Source organism: Microplitis mediator, chromosome 1 (genome assembly GCF_029852145.1).
Source record: "Microplitis mediator isolate UGA2020A chromosome 1, iyMicMedi2.1, whole genome shotgun sequence".
In the NCBI taxonomy this organism is placed as follows: Eukaryota; Metazoa; Arthropoda; class Insecta; order Hymenoptera; family Braconidae; genus Microplitis; species Microplitis mediator.
Window position 1 is genome coordinate 27623520 of NC_079969.1, and position 16364 is coordinate 27639883.

The 16364-nt window shown below is 32.4% G+C and overlaps 1 protein-coding gene and 1 long non-coding RNA gene across 2 annotated transcripts in view; one reads left to right on the plus strand and one right to left on the minus strand.

Annotated features, from left to right (window-relative positions):
- Positions 1–14036, minus strand: part of LOC130673541 (uncharacterized) — an 89986-nt gene extending 75950 nt beyond the window's left edge. Inside the window, exons 1-2 of the transcript XR_008990910.1 lie at positions 13984–14036; positions 13611–13672 (exon numbers count right to left, since the gene is read on the minus strand). The gene's annotated coding sequence lies outside the window, so the exon portion shown is untranslated. The remainder of the gene's footprint in view (positions 1–13610; positions 13673–13983) is intronic.
- LOC130673564 (uncharacterized) lies at positions 12738–16067 on the plus strand. The gene is made up of 3 exons (XR_008990911.1): positions 12738–12892; positions 12974–13103; positions 14016–16067. It is a non-coding gene; the product is annotated as an uncharacterized LOC130673564 (long non-coding RNA).
- The last annotated feature ends 297 nt before the right edge of the window (positions 16068–16364 follow it).

Here is a 16364-nt window from a genome sequence, read left to right on the forward strand (position 1 = left end):
ATTTTTGGGAAAATCTAAGGTCGGATTCCATAAAGGAACATTCTAAGCGTGTTCTTGAGATCATTTCCGAAAAAATAGTAACGTAAGACTTACAAATATTCTATAAAGCCGCGACCAAAACGCCAATGACCAAGACAGATTCGTTTTTCTTCGATAATTGAGACGAATTTTCAAAATTTTGGGAAAATCTAAGGTCGGATTCTGTAAAGGAACATTCTTAGCGACTTCTTGAGATCATTTCTGAAAAAATAGTACCGTAAGACTTACAAATATATTATAAAGACTAAAACGCCTTTGAACAAGACGGATGCTATTTTCTACGATTATTCAGATGAATTTATAAATTTTTGGGAAAATTTAAGGTCGGATTCCGTAAAGGAACATTCTTAGCGTGTTCTTGAGATCATTTCCGAACAAATAGTAACGTTAGACTTACAAATATTCTATAAAGCCGCGACCAAAACGCCAATGACCAAGACAGATTCGTTTTTCTACGATAATTAAGACGAATTTTCGAAATTTTGGGAAAATCTAAGGTCGGATTCCGTAAAGGAACATTCTTAGCGACTTCTTGAGATCATTTCCGAAAAAATAGTAACGTAAGACTTACAAATATTCTATAGAGCTGCGACCAAAACGCCAATGACCAAGACAGATGCTATTTTCTACGATTATTTAGATAAATTTACAAATTTTTGGGTAAATCTACGGTCGGATTTCGTATAGGAACATTCTTAGCATGTTTTTGAGATCATTCTCGAATAAACAGTGCCGTAAGACTTACAAATATTCTATAAAGCCGCGACCAAACGCCAATGACCAAGACGGATTTGTTTTTCTACGATGATTGGAATGAAATTTCGAATTTTTGGGAAAATCTAAGGTCGGATTCGGTAAAAGAACATTCTGAGCGTGTTCTTGAAGTAGTTTCCGAAAAAATAGTACCGTAAGACTTACAAATATTCTATAAAGCCGCGACCAAAACGCCAATGACCGAGACAGATTCGTTTTTCTACGATGATTGAGATAAATTTTCGAATTTTTAGGAAAATTTAAGGTCGGATTCCGTAAAGGAACATTCTTAGCGTGTACTTGAGATCATTTCCGAAAAAATGGTACCGTAAGACAAACAAATATTCTATGAAGCCGCGATCAAAACGCCTTTGAACACGACGGATGCAATTTTCTACGATTATTTAGATAAATTTCCAAATTTTTGGGGAAATCTAAGGTCGGATTCCGTAAAGGAACATTCTTAGCGTGTTCTTGAGATCATTTCCAAATGAATAGTACCGTAAGACTTACAAATATTCTATAAAGCCGCGACCAAAACGCCAATGATCAAGACCGATTCGTTTTTCTACGGTGATTGAAATGAATTTTCGAATTTTTGGGAAAATCTAAGGTCGGATTCGGTAAAAGAACATTCTTAGCGTGTTCTTGAAGTCATTTCCGAAAAAATGGTACCGTAAGACACACAAATATTCTATAAAGCCGCGACCAAAACGCCAATGACCAAGACAGATTCGTTTTTCTACGATAATTGAGACGAATTTTCGAAATTTTGGGAAAATCTAAGGTCGGATACCGTAAAGGAACATTCTTAGCGACTTATTGAGATCATTTCCGAAAAAATAGTAACGTAAGACTTACAAATATTCTATAAAGCCGCGACCGAAACGCCAATGACCAAGACAGATTCGTTTTTCTACGATGATTGAGATAAATTTTCGAATTTTTAGGAAAATTGAAGGTCGGATTCTGTAAAGGAACATTCTTAGCGTGTTCTTGAGATCACTTCCGAATAAATGGAACCGTAAGACACACAAATATTCTATGAAGCCGCGATCAAAACGCCTTTGAACAAGACGGATGCAATTTTCTACGATTATTTAGATAAATTTCCAAATTTTTGGGGAAATCTAAGGTCGGATTCCGTAAAGGAACATTCTTAGCGTGTTCTTGAGATCATTCCCGAATGAATAGTACCGTAAGACTTACAAATATTCTATAAAGCCGCGACCAAAACGCGAATGTCCAAGACGGATTCGTTTTTCTACGGTGATTGAGATGAATTTTCGAATTTTTGGGAAAATCTAAGGTCGGATTCGGTAAAGGAACATTCTTAGCGACTTCTTGAGATCATTTCCGAAAAAATAGTAACGTAAGACTTACAAATATTCTATAAAGCCGCGACAAAAACGCCAATGACCAAGACGGATGCGATTTTCTACGATTATTTAGATGAATTTATAAATTTTTGGAAAAATTTAAGGTCGGATTCCGTAAAGGAACATTCTTCGCGTGTTCTTGAAGTCATTTCCGAAAAAATGGTACCGTAAGACACACAAATATTCTATAAAGCCGCGACCAAAACGCCAATGACCAAGAGGGATTCGTTTTTCTACGATGATTGAGACGAATTTTCGAAATTTTGCCAAAATCTAAGGTCGGATTCCGTAAAGGAACATTCTTAGCGACTTCTTGAGATCATTTCCGAAAAAATAGTAACGTAAGACTTACAAATATTCTATAAAGCCGCGACAAAAACGCCAATGACCAAGACGGATGCGATTTTCTACGATTATTTAGATGAATTTATAAATTTTTGGAAAAATTTAAGGTCGGATTCCGTAAAGGAACATTCTTAGCGTGTTCTTGAGATCATTTCCGAATAAATAGTACCGTAAGACTTACAAATATTTTATCAAGCCGCGACAAAAACGCCAATGACCAAGACGGATGCGATTTTCTACGATTATTTAGATGAATTTATAAATTTTTGGAAAAATTTAAGGTCGGATTCCGTAAAGGAACATTTTTAGCGTGTTCTTGAGATCATTTCCGAACAAATAGTAACGTAAGACTTACAAATATTCTATAAAGCCGCGACCAAAACGCCAATGACCAAGACAGATTCGTTTTTCTACGATAATTGAGACGAATTTTCGAAATTTTGGGAAAATCTAAGGTCGGATTCCGTAAAGGAACATTCTTAGCGACTTCTTGAGGTCATTTCCGACAAAATTGTACCGTAAAACTCACAAATATTCTATAAAGCTGCGACCAAAACGCCAATGACCAAGACAGATGCTATTTTCTACGATTATTTAGATAAATTTATAAATTTTTAGGTAAATCTACGGTCGGATTTCGTATAGGAACATTCTTAGCATGTTCTTGAGATCATTCTCGAATAAACAGTACCGTAAGACTTACAAATATTCTATAAAGCCGCGACCAAACGCCAATGACCAAGACGGATTTGTTTTTCTACGATGATTGGAATGAAATTTCGAATTTTTGGGAAAATCTAAGGTCGGATTCCGTAAAGGAACATTCTTAGCGACTTATTGAGATCATTTCCGAAAAAATAGTAACGTAAGACTTACAACTATTCTATAAAGCCGCGACCAAAACGCCTTTGAACAAGACGGATGCAATTTTCTACGATTATTTAGATAAATTTCCAAATTTTTGGGGAAATCTAAGGTCGGATTCCGTAAAGGAACATTCTTACCGTGTTCTTGAGATCATTCCCGAATGAATAGTACCGTAAGACTTACAAATATTCTATAAAGCCACGATCAAAAAGCCTTTGAACAAGACGGATGCAATTTTCTACGATTATTTAGATAAATTTCCAAATTTTTGGGGAAATCTAAGGTCGGATTCCGTAAAGGAACATTCTTAGCGACTTCTTGAGATCATTTCCGAAAAAATAGTACCGTAAGACTTACAAATATTTTATCAAGCCGCGACAAAAACGCCAATGACCAAGACGGATGCTATTTTTTACGATTATTTAGATGAATTTATAAATTTTTGGAAAAATTTAAGGTCGGATTCCGTAAAGGAACATTCTTAGCGTGTTCTTGAGATCATTTCCGAATAAATAGTACCGTAAGACTTACAAATACTCTATAAAGCCGCGACCAAAACGCCAATGACCAAGACGGATTCGTTTTTCTACGATGATTGAGATAAATTTTCGAATTTTTGGGAAAATCTAAGGTCGGATTCGGTATAGAAACATTTTTAGCGTGTTCTTGAGGTCATTTCCGACAAAATTGTACCGTAAAACTCACAAATATTCTATAAAGCCGCGACCAAAACGCCAATGTCCAAGACGGATGCAATTGTCTACGATTATTTAGATAAATTTCCAAATTTTTGGGGAAATCTAAGGTCGGATTCCGTAAAGGAACCTTCTTGGCTTGTTCTTGAGATGATTTTCGCAAAAAATAGTACCGTAAGACTTACAAATATCCTATAAAGCCGCGACCAAACGCCAATGACCAAGACGGATGCGTTTTTCTACGATAATTGAGACGAATTTTCGAAATTTTGCCAAAATCTAAGGTCGGATTCCGTAAAGGAACATTCTAAGCGTGTCCTTGAGATCATTTTCGAAAAAATAGTACCGTAAGACTTACAAATATTCTATAAAGCCGCGACCAAAACGCCAATGACCAAGACGGATTTGTTTTTCTACGATGATTGGAATGAAATTTCGAATTTTTGGGAAAATCTAAGGTCGAATTCGGTAAAAGAACATTCTTAGCGTGTTCTTGAAGTCATTTCCGAAAAAATGGTAGCGTAAGACACACAAATATTCTATGAAGCCGCGATCAAAACGCCTTTGAACAAGACGGATGCAATTTTCTACGATTATTTAGATAAATTTCCAAATTTTTGGGGAAATCTAAGGTCGGATTCCGTAAAGGAACATTCTTAGCGTGTTCTTGAGATCATTCCCGAATGAATAGTACCGTAAGACTTACAAATATTCTATAAAGCCGCGACCAAAACGCCAATGACCAAGACGGATTTGTTTTTCTACAGTGATTGAGATGAATTTTCGAATTTTTTGGGAAAATCTAAGGTCGGATTCCGTAAAAGAACATTCTTAGCGTGTTCTTGAGATCATTCCCGAATAACTAGTACCGTCAGACTTACAAATAGCCTATAAAGCCAGGACCAAAACGCCAATGACCAAGACGGATTCGTTTTTCTACGATAATTGAGACGAATTTTCGAAATTTTGCCAAAATCTAAAGTCGGATTCCGTAAAGGAACATTCTTAGCATGTTTTTGAGATCATTCTCGAATAAACAGTACCGTAAGACTTACAAATATTCTATGAAGCCGCGACCAAAACGCCATTGACCAAGACAGATTCGTTTTTCTACGATAATTGAGACGAATTTTCAAAATTTTGGGAAAATCTAAGGTCGAATTTCGTAAAGGAACATTCTTAGCGTGTTCTTGAGATCATTTCCGAACAAATACTAACGTAAGACTTACAAATATTCTATAAAGCCGCGACCAAAACGCCATTGACCAAGACAGATTCGTTTTTCTTCGATAATTGAGACGAATTTTCGAAATTTTGGGAAAATCTAAGGTCGGATTCCGTAAAGGAACATTCTTAGCGACTTCTTGAGATCATTTTCGTAAAAATAGTACCGTAAGACTTACAAATATTTTATCAAGCAGCGACAAAAACGCCAATGGCCAAGACGGATTCGTTTTTCTACGATGATTGAGATTAATTTTCGAATTTTTGGGAAAATCTAAGGTCGGATTCCATAAAGGAACATTCTTAGCGTGTTCTTGAGATCATTTCCGAAAAAATAGTACCGTAAGACTTACAAATATATTATAAAGACGCGACTAAAACGCCTTTGAACAAGACGGATGCTATTTTCTACGATTATTTAGATAAATTTATAAATTTTTGGGTAAATCTACGGTCGGATTTCGTATAGGAACATTCTTAGCATGTTCTTGAGATCATTTCCGAAAAAAAAGTACCATAAGACTTACAAATATTCTATAAAGCCGCGACCAAAACGCCAATGACCAAGACGGATTCGTTTTTCTTCGATGATTGAGATATATTTTCGAATTTTTGGGAAAATTTAAGGTCGGATTCCGTAAAGGAACATTCTTAGCGTGTTCTTGAGATCATTTCCGAAAAAATGATACCGTAAGACACACAAATATTCTATGAAGCCGCGATCAAAACGCCTTTGAACAAGACGGATGCAATTTTCTACGATTATTTAGATAAATTTCCAAATTTTTGGGGAAATCTAAGGTCGGATTCCGTAAAGGAACATTCTTAGCATGTTCTTGAGATCATTTCCGAAAAAAAAGTACCATAAGACTTACAAATATTCTATAAAGCCGCGACCAAAACGCGAATGACCAAGACGGATTCGTTTTTCTACGGTGATTGAGATGAATTTTCGAATTTTTGGGAAAATCTAAGGTCGGATTCGGTAAAAGAACATTCTTAGCGTGTTCTTGAAGTCATTTACGAAAAAATGGTACCGTAAGACACACAAATATTCTATAAAGCCGCGACCAAAACGCCAATGACCAAGACAGATTCGTTTTTCTACGATAATTGAGACGAATTTTCGAAATTTTGGGAAAATCTAAGGTCGGATACCGTAAAGGAACATTCTTAGCGACTTATTGAGATCATTTCCGAAAAAATAGTAACGTAAGACTTACAAATATTCTATAAAGCCGCGACCAAAACGCCAATGACCAAGACAGATTCGTTTTTCTACGATGAATGAGATAAATTTTCGAATTTTTAGGAAAATCTAAGGTCGGATTCCGTAAAGGAACATTCTTAGCGTGTTCTTGAGATCATTCCCGAATGAATAGTACCGTAAGACTTACAAATATTCTATAAAGCCGCGACCAAAACGCGAATGACCAAGACGGATTCGTTTTTCTACGGTGATTGAGATGAATTTTCGAATTTTTGGGAAAATTTAAGGTCGGATTCGGTAAAAGAACATTCTTAGCGTGTTCTTGAAGTCATTTACGAAAAAATGGTACCGTAAGACACACAAATATTCTATAAAGCCGCGACCAAAACGCCAATGACCAAGAGGGATTCGTTTTTCTACGATAATTGAGACGAATTTTCGAAATTTTGGGAAAATCTAAGGTCGGATTCCGTAAAGGAACATTCTTAGCGACTTCTTGAGATCATTTTCGTAAAAATAGTACCGTAAGACTTACAAATATTTTATCAAGCAGCGACAAAAACGCCAATGACCAAGACGGATTCGTTTTTCTACGATGATTGAGATTAATTTTCGAATTTTTGGGAAAATCTAAGGTCGGATTCCATAAAGGAACATTCTTAGCGTGTTCTTGAGATCATTTCCGAAAAAAATAGTACCGTAAGACTTACAAATATATTATAAAGACGCGACTAAAACGCCTTTGAACAAGACGGATGCTATTTTCTACGATTATTCAGATGAATTTATAAATTTTTGGGAAAATTTAAGGTCGGATTCCGTAAAGGAACATTCTTAGCGTGTTCTTGAGATCATTTCCGAACAAATAGGAACGTTAGACTTACAAATATTCTATAAAGCCGCGACCAAAACGCCAATGACCAAGACAGATTCGTTTTTCTACGATAATATAGACGAATTTTCGAAATTTTGGGAAAATCTAAGGTCGGATTCCGTAAAGGAACATTCTTAGCGACTTCTTGAGATCATTTCCGAAAAAATAGTAACGTAAGACTTACAAATATTCTATAAAGCCGCGACCAAAACGCCAATGACCAAGACAGATTCGTTTTTCTACGATAATTGAGACGAGTTTTCGAATTTTTGGGAAAATCTAAGGTCGGATTCCGTAAAGGAACATTCTTAGCGTGTTCTTGAGATCATTTCCGAAAAAATAGTACCGTTAGACTTACAAATATTCTATAAAGCCGCGACCAAAACGCCAATGACCAAGACAGATTCGTTTTTCTACGATAATTGAGACGAATTTTCGAAATTTTGGGAAAATCTAAGGTCGGATTCCGTAAAGGAACATTCTTAGCGTGTTCTTGAGATCATTTCCGAAAAAATAGTAACGTAAGACTTACAAATATTCTATAAAGCCGCGACCAAAACGCCAATGACCAAGACAGATTCGTTTTTCTACGATAATTGAGACGAGTTTTCGAATTTTTGGGAAAATCTAAGGTCGGATTCCGTAAAGGAACATTCTTAGCGTGTTCTTGAGATCATTTCCGAAAAAATAGTACCGTAAGACTTACAAATATTCTATAAAGCCGCGACCAAAACGCCAATGACCAAGACAGATTCGTTTTTCTACGATGATTGAGATAAATTTTCGAATTTTTGGGAAAATTTAAGGTCGGATTCCGTAAAGGAACATTCTTAGCGTGTTCTTGAGATCATTTCCGAAAAAATAGTAACGTAAGACTTACAAATATTCTATAAAGCCGCGACCAAAACGCCAATCACCAAGACAGATGCTATTTTCTACGATTATTTAGATAAATTTATAAATTTTTGGGTAAATCTACGGTTGGATTTCGTATAGGAACATTCTTAGCGTGTTCTTGAGATCATTCTCGAATAAATAGTACCGTAAGACTTACAAATATTCTATAAAGCCGCGACCAAAACGCCAATGTCCAAGACGGCTTCGTTTTTCTACGGTGATTGGAATGAAATTTCGAATTTTTGGGAAAATCTAAGGTTGGATTCGGTAAAGGAACCTTCCTAGCGTGTTCTTGAGATCATTCCCGAATGAATAGTACCGTAAGACTTACAAATATTCTATAAAGCCGCGACCAAAACGCCAATGTCCAAGACAGATTCGTTTTTCTACGATAATTGAGACGAATTTTCGAAATTTTGCCAAAATCTAAGGTCGGATTCCGTAAAGGAACATTCTTAGCGTGTTCTTGAGATCATTTCCGAATAAATAGTACCGTAACACTTACAAATATTCTATAAAGCCGCGACCAAAACGCCAATGACCAAGACAGATTCGTTTTTCTACGATAATTGAGACGAATTTTCGAAATTTTGGGAAAATCTAAGGTCGGATTCCGTAAAGGAACATTCTTAGCGACTTCTTGAGATCATTTCCGAAAAAATAGTAACGTAAGACACAAATATTCAATAAAGCCGCGACCAAAACGCCAATGACCAAGACAGATTCGTTTTTCTACGATGATTGAGAAAAATTTTCGAATTTTTGGGAAAATTTAAGGTCGGATTCCGTAAAGGAACATTCTTAGCGTGTTCTTGAGATCATTTCCGAAAAAATAGTATTGTAAGACTTACAAATATTCTATAAAGCCGCGACCAAAACGCCAATGACCAAGACGGATTTGTTTTTCTACGATGATTGGAATGAAATTTCGAATTTTTGGGAAAATCTAAGGTCGGATTCGGTAAAAGAACATTCTTAGCGTGTTCTTGAAGTCATTTCCGAAAAAATGGTACCGTAAGACACACAAATATTCTATGAAGCCGCAATCAAAACGCCTTTGAACAAGACGGATGCAATTTTCTACGATTATTTAGATAAATTTCCAAATTTTTGGGGAAATCTAAGGTCGGATTCCGTAAAGGAACATTCTTAGCGTGTTCTTGAGATTAATTTCGATGAAATAGTCTCGTAAGACTCACAAATATTCTATAACGCCGCGACCAAAACGCCAATGACCAAGACGGATGCAATTGTCTACGATTATTTAGATAAATTCCCAAATTTTTGGGGAAATCTAAGGTCGGATTCCGTAAAGGAACATTCTTAGCGTGTTCTTGAGATGATTTACGCAAAATATAGTACCGTAAGACTTACAAATATTCTATAAAGCCGCGACCAAACGCCAATGACCAAGACGGATGCGATTTTTTACGATTATTTAGATAAATATATAAATTTTTGGGTAAATCTACGGTCGGATTCCGAATCGGAACATTCTTAGCGTGTTCTTGAGATCATTCCCGAATGAATAGTACCGTAAGACTTACAAATATTCTATAAAGCCGCGACCAAAACGCCAATGACCAAGGCGGATTCGTTTTTCTACGGTGATTGAGATGAATTTCCGAATTTTTGGGAAAATCTAAGGTCGGATTCCGTAAAGGAACATTCTTAGCGTGTTCTCGAGATCATTACCGAAAAAATAGTAACGTAAGACTTACAAATATTCTATAAAGCCGCGACCAAAATGCCAATGACCAAGACGGATTCGTTTTTCTACGATAATTGAGACGAATTTTCGAAATTTTGGGAAAATCTAAGGTCGGATTCCGTAAAGGAACATTCTGAAGGTGTTCTTGAGATCATTTCCGAAAAAATAGTACCGTAAGACTTACAAATATTCTATAAAGCCGCGACCAAAACGCCAATGTTCAAGACAAATCCGTTTTTCCACGATGATTGAGATAAATTTCCGAATTTTTGGGAAAATCTTAGGTCGGATTCCGTAAAGGAACATTCTTAAGGTGTTCTTGAGATCATTTCCGAAAAAATAGTAACGTAAGACTTACGAATATATTATAAAGTATCAGTACGATGGAATTGGACGACATTGTAAACCCTAGACTACGAGAAAATACTACACTACTGTTGCATTATGATCTACAACTACTGATTTATTGTTCTTTGGATGATATTTCGATACGTTCAGGTACACAATAATGAAGAGAAACTGCACACTTAAGACTGATTTTTTGACTTTTTTTGGTTTAGGAGGCCTAACGATTGTACGACGACTTGTTACAAAAAATTAGCCCTTAGACTGGGAGCAATTACTGCGGTACTGATGTATTATTTTCTAGATGATTTTTTCAAACATTGAACACAATATTAAGGAGAAACTGCACACTTCGGAGGGTAGTGGTGTCTCTTTTCTGGTCTCTGCTTAAACATCTGAATTAAATATAAAATTTTAAGTCCCCTCAATCCTGTAATATTTTGCTTAATCCGGTAAGACATAATTTTAAAGAATGCAATGATTAGTCTTGAAATAAATAGAATAAATCCGCTTCAAAATTTTTGAATCGGTTTCAATTTGGAGTCAGAACCAGAAATCTGAGGATTTTTTCCGAATCAAACAGAATCGAATTATTTAAATTCGTTTTAATTGGGATAAATCTGGTTTTTCTGCTGAATTAGACAGAATTCTTTTTCAAATTACGTACCGAATTAATAGAATCTATCTGAATTATATCGAATTGAAAATCCAATTCTGTTTTATTCGATCAAACTCAGTTGTTTAATTCAGGTGTTGCCAAATTTCTCGAAAGCCTGGAAATGTCTGAGAATCGGAAACATACCGGAAAAATCAGGGAATTCTGTCAGAAAGCTGGAATAATTTCTACTTCCTTTCTGTTGACTGAAAAAATTCGGCTCATTTTTTTTTTAGTCACAACTGTTCATAAAGTAACGCTGTGCGAATGCGATTGTTATAACATATCTTAAAAAAATTCACGAGAAATTGATTCCAATCGCGAGAAAATGAAGCAGTTAGAATTAAAAAGGCATTTAGTAAAACAAAGTCTTAGTAGAACACAATCGTCAGTATCTTTAAGCTATTAACATGCATATTGACAAATTAAAAAACCAGAAACATTAAATGTTTACATAAGTATAGAACTAATAAGTTCACTATATTCATTATTGGCATACTTTATTAATATACTATATAATGTTCTCCGTTCAGAAATTAATTCGAGTGAAAATGAAAAATTTATCCGCATGTTATTACCCAGATAGCAAAATGACGTCTTGATGAATTCTGAATGAATTCCTATTTATGATTTGGATGTCTCCTCAACATCTTAATGAAGTCTTTAAGAAGTTCTCAAGATCTCGAATGAGCCACCTAGCGAACTTAGTAAGACGTCTTTAAAAAGAGTTCTCAAAGAGGTTTTTTTTCTGACTTCGCAAATAAGATTTCAGTATGAATTTACCATGACGTCTCTAAGAAGCTCCTTATTCTGACTTCATAAAGAAGTTTAAAAAAGAATACATTTAGTCGTCACAAAACTGACGTCTTATTTATGGAGTCTTCAAGAATTCTCAATTAAGAGTTCTTAAAAATGACACCTTTAAGGGGATACGGTACCGGACCTCTTTCTCACACTCAGAAAAATAAACGGGACTGTCTTTGTTGCACTCGTAGAGTAAATGAGAATTTTAAAACAATTTTTCTCGGAAACGAATTAGAATTTTTTAAAATACGAAATTTCTAGCTCTTTGTTAAGGCTTTAAAAAACGCTCAAGACTCTCTATTTTAGGTTTCTAATGTTTGTCCGTAAATTAAATTGAATTGAAAATCGGTTACCGTTACCCCTTAAGACGTCATTATAAGACTTCTTGAGGACGTCGTAACGCAGTTATTCCGACTTGAATGCTGTCTATATATAGACCAAGTTATATAAAAACATGGATTTGAAATCAAAAATAAAAAATTATTCATTTAATGCATAAAATAAAAAAAACAATCAACATTGTCAAATAATGAAATAAGTTTCATTTAACGACAGTGATTGATTATTGATTAAACTGACTTATACCATTTTTTTTTTAGATTAAATAAATTCTTTTAATGATTTTATATTATCACATGTTATCAGGGAATTTTTGAATTATTTGACTGGAATACATGGAAAAGTTGGGAATTTTAATTTCAAAAATATGTGGCCACCATGTCTACCCTCTATAGTGTATCAGGCATTAACCCTTCAGCACTTCCGTGTTTTTTAGTGTCTTGCTCGCACTACAGCGACATCCTATTATTTGAATAGTGTCCTATGAGCAAAATGCTCATAACGGTAGTGCTGACAGATTAATTGCTACATCTTTACATCACTTTCATGCTGGCGGTTCCCTATGTAATGCCTTCCATAAACAGAGGATACAAATATCTTCTATCTCTTTTCAATGTCTCCTACTCTACACATAAAGAGTGGGGGGATCGTTAAAAAACAAAATGTCGGGTATTGTACTAAAGCTACTAAAGCTCTCGAGTCCGGCAAAAATACGTATTCAACAAAACTTAAAAGAAAGAATGCGAAATAAATTGGTAAGTATCTGAAATTATAGTATGTAAATGTCTGTATCTATTGAAACATAGAATTCAGTTCGTTGATTGAAATTTCGACAGTTACAGATTTTTGATGCAGTGAGATAGAGAACAAACTAACGGACATGAATAAAATATTTATTCCACGTCTATCGGTATCAAAAAATTTCCAGTATATTATTTTCATTCAATATATTCTATCCGAATAAAAGTAAGTGTCCCAATATTTGAACAGTGATTAATTTCGAATGACGTTATGCAAAAATCTGAGTGTGAATGGAGCTGACAATTAGCAATTTAAAAAAATTTTAAATATATAAATAAAATTATTGAAATAAAACTAATTTTTAATATATCACGTTTTTAAAACGGACTCAAGAGTAGGAAATAATTACTCATAACCTCATCAAGAGTTAAAACCCCATACAGATTCTAAACTCTTTACAAATAGTCATGAAATTTTGTGACTGAATTTTCAATTTAAAAATATAGTAGTTCAGGTGAAAAAGTCGTCCTCCAACTACCACTAGTTAGCAAAAACTGATATGTTCGACGGTATTTATTATAAATTTTTTTAATTTTCAATTGAAAAGTATAATTTTTTTTTTTTTTAATTTTCCGTTATAACTTTTAGTAGTTTTATTTTATTTTTAATTTGGTTCTTGATTCTTTAATTATAATTAATAAAAGACAAAATTACCTTAATTGATTAAATCACTTTTACAAAGAAGTCCACAAGAGCAGAAGTGAATGATAACACTTGTTGATTCAATGTTGATCCTATTAAACAGAAAAAAAATTTTTTATTAAGTTACAAGCTCAAGTTTATCTGTATTCTTTTGATTTTATTTAAAAAATAATAAAAAAAAATAGTTGGGTATTATTAATTTTTAATTACTAATAATTATTAGGTAATTATTGTAATCAACTATTAAATATTCAACTTATCTAACCAATAAATTGCTGTGATTCGATTTTATAAATACTGTCATTACAATAAAAAATATATTAAATATATATATTAATCAATAGAATACAGATAATTTTTTTGTTATTAAAATTCGTAATTAATAATAAAAAAAATAATTTACCAGTAATTTAATTTAAATAAAATAATTTACAGTTTTATTTGCGTGGTTTTTGCACTCTTATAGCAAAATAATATGACCGAATTATTGTTTGCTGTCAAGTTCGTTGATGACACCTGCCAGTTGTCAGTAAGAAAGGTATCTCGATTTTTCAATTTTTTAAAAATAAATATCCATAAAAATGGTTATTTTTAATTCTAAAAATATGCGTCATTGTATTAAATATTGCATACTTATTAACAGCAGCTCCTAAATTATTAGTATATAATAAACGTATATTTGTTCAAAATAAACTTATAATTTATAAGTATTACTTTAAAAAAATACTAATTAAATATACTTGATCATAAATATCATCCTATACGTTACTTATTTACTATAAATTAATTTTATCTGTATTTATTAAACTGGTCTCTCGATAAATTGTTCAAATTTCGCGCCCATGAAGCCGCCATTTTTTCTCGAGTAGCGGGAACAGGAGAAAGTGTCCGTTTAAAAACAAAGTCAGATGACTAATTACAATATTAAAAAATGGCTTGCAGGCACACCGTCAAAAGTAAAAATTTCAGAAGTATACCAACTTCAGAAACTCACAGCTATGAATGTAAAAAATAAAGATGGTTCATAATTCAGAATGACAAATTATCACCTTGTCAAAAACATCGAATCTCTAATCTTTATATCAGCACATACTCAGAATTTACAATATTTATTCTTTCGTAATAAAGAATTAACAATATTTAGAATGACAATATTTCAGAAATCCAATACTTCCGAAATTTCAAACTACGAACGCCAATTCTTCAGAATTACATTTTATACGAATGACCATTTTAGTAAAATTTTTTAAGCTTTGCTGACAGTCGGTATTACAGACTTTCCCTATGAATTTACCATTATCATGTGAGTGCTTTGGCGGATTGATTGTGTTTAAAAAATTTGTATGAATCGTTGTGTGTAATAATTATATATGAATTTAACGAGTTTCATTTGTATGAAACGATTCAAGTGAATGTACTTAATTAAGTTAGAAGTGCTATTTGTGGCCAGTGTTTTATTTTTAGACCTTTAATATTTTATTTTTATTAATGGAGAAGTATAAAAAAAAAAAAAATTTCATTCTAATACAGTAAAAAAAATGCCCTTTCAATGAATTAAAAAAAATTCATTATATCATTACCTACCTTGCGTATTATTTTATTAAAATTTTTGAAGTAACCAAAACTATTGCAACCAAATATATTGCAATTATATAGAATTGTATATAATTATATAGACTTGTATACATTTTGTATAAAATTGTATACCATTTTTATACAGTTGTATACAATGGGATCGGGCCATTTTTTGTATATAATTTTATACAATTGTATAAAATCTTTTTTCATCGGGTATTATTAAAACTGAATTATTATATTTTAATTATCATCAAATCTTAATTATTATCATATCATAATGATTATATATCATATATCTAATATTATAATCTAATATAAAATAGATTTTCAAATTTCCCGCGAAATTAAATGATCATTTTTTTTATTTAATAAAATTTTTGTTGACATTAAAAACAAAAATTATTAATTTAAAAAATAATTTTTTGTAAAATTTCAAATTTTTTGCCGCCATTTTCATAACCTCGAAAATAAACGAGTTTAATAAGTAAAAAATTAATAAAAGATTTTCAATTTTGTCTTGAAAAGTTTAATTTTTTATTTTATACTTTTGAATTTTCTTATAATTAAATTTTTAATTGATGATTTTCAATGGTACTTTGGTGTATGAATAATGAATATCGACTTTAATCAATCGATGACCAATCTTTAGTTTCTTTATCGATTGTCAATATTTATCAATCGATATGTAGGATTTTTAAATGATCCTGAATTCAACAAACAGTTAACAATTTTTAAATTTTATTTTCAACTAATCAATTACAAAAAATTAAAAAACTATATATACATATGTAAAAAGTTTAAAAAACTATAAGTTCAGTTTTTGAAAATATTTTTTTTTTATAATTTATCGTTTTTAATGTATTATATGTCAGCTTAAGCAATTACTTCAGTGTCATATTTTTAATTGAGATCCAGAAAATATTTTTATAAGATTTGTTATTATTATTTGAATTATAAATATTTATTTGTATTTCATTATACTGAGAAATAAATATATTAAACATCCATAAAAACATTTCATTATATATTTATTTACAACAGCTCCTTAATCATCAATATATGTACTTGTTGAAAATAAACTTGTAATTTATAAATATTATTGTATAAAATACTAATCAAATATAATAAAAAAAATAAAAAAAAATGTGAAAAAAAAAAAAAAATTATTTTACACCAATCACTTGATAAAAAAAATGTTAAACTATA